This window comes from Oncorhynchus kisutch, unplaced genomic scaffold (assembly GCF_002021735.2).
Source record: "Oncorhynchus kisutch isolate 150728-3 unplaced genomic scaffold, Okis_V2 scaffold1194, whole genome shotgun sequence".
NCBI classification, from domain to species: domain Eukaryota; kingdom Metazoa; phylum Chordata; class Actinopteri; order Salmoniformes; family Salmonidae; genus Oncorhynchus; species Oncorhynchus kisutch.
This window is the reverse complement of record NW_022263139.1, coordinates 52553-54090: the sequence shown is the minus strand read 5'-3', so window position 1 is coordinate 54090 and position 1538 is coordinate 52553. Positions and strand designations below refer to the sequence as shown.

At 36.5% G+C, this 1538-nt stretch overlaps 1 long non-coding RNA gene across 1 annotated transcript; it reads left to right on the top strand.

The window, feature by feature from the left end:
• Positions 1-486: 486 nt before the first annotated feature.
• LOC109890082 (uncharacterized) lies at positions 487-1205 on the top strand. Its single transcript, XR_002255367.2, has 3 exons — positions 487-524; positions 869-989; positions 1092-1205. It is a non-coding gene; the product is annotated as an uncharacterized LOC109890082 (long non-coding RNA).
• Positions 1206-1538: the final 333 nt, after the last annotated feature.

Sequence of the window (1538 nt, the reverse complement as noted above, 5' to 3'; positions counted from 1 at the left end):
ATGTTGTTATTCCTGTTTGAAGAGAGGGGAGAGATCCTGGAGATTGAAGTTGTCATTTAACTTATTTTATGCCTAATGTTTGCGCTTGTAATACTAAAATACAAACTACCAGAACATTAAAAGATTAGAACATAAACTAGAATATGAATTTACTACAATCTAAACTATAAAATTACCTGCTAGAATATAAACTACATTATGAATTTACTACAATCTAAACTATGAAGTTACCTGCTAGAATATAAACTACATTATGAATTTACTATAATCTAAACTATGAAGTTACTTGCTAGAATATAAACTAGATTATGAATTTACTAGAACATCAACTAGAATATGAATTTACTAGAACTCAAACTAGAAAATGAATATACCAGAATTTGAACTAGAACATAAACTACTAAAAAAAACTACTGTTATATTGATATCGAATTACAAATATTGGTACCCAAAATTAATCTTCATAGTACCCCATGTTGCTCAACCTCTACTTCATTGAGGAGCCAGGTGGGACCACAGAGCAGGTAGGTGCAGATTCTTCTCCACTGACATCAATGCTACAATATGATACTGTACCTCAGTTAAACTGAATGCAAATCTAGAGGAACTTGTTATATATGTTCTGTGGGTGTTATGATTGGAGTGATCTATGTTCCAGCTTCCACTGCCAACAAGGAACACACGTGCTTTACACATTGCATTGTTTTCAACTATACACATCTTCAGTCTAATCCAGTTGTCTAGTTTTACCTGATGTAAATCTTTTTTATCATAACCAACTGTCAAAAGGTTCCTGACATATATCTTAGACTTTAACAGTTGGTATTTTATTTTTTTTAAATTTTATTCATCATGTTTTGACCTCCAGGCTCCTCCATCTTCTCCTGCCAACTCTGTCAGTCCACCAGACCCCACAATGCAGCCTCCACACCACTGCAGTAACTGCCATATCTTCACGTCACAAAGCTTCAGTACTATCTGAATGTGTTGTAAGTCCTGTACAGCACTTGGTACACAGTACATCACTATTCAGACAATGTGTTCAGCTGCATTGCTAACCTAACCAACCCCCTCTGAATCTTCTCATTCAGGAAGTACCATCCAGCATCCTGTGGCAACCTCAATGTGAATCATGATCACCACCGACCCGGGCTCCACAGAGGTAGCCTTGGACGCCCAGGCTCTGCACACATACACACAACACATGTACATAACACAAGGGTGACATAATATTTCCCGAAAATCGTCAGCTTACCAAATCACATACTATGCCTTTATATTAAGCAATTTTGAAGCCAAATAAATTTGATTTGAGAATGGACTGTTTCCACTGGCATAGAGTTACTGAAATGAATACAGGTGATACCTCACATATACCATACCAGAGACATAAATATATACTCTACACTGAGTATACAAAACTTTAAGGACACCGGTTCTTTCCATGACATAGACAGACCTAGTGAATCCAGGTGAAAGCTATGATCCCTTATTGATGTCACTGGCGTAACATCCAGTTATTTAGATGGCTTATGTTT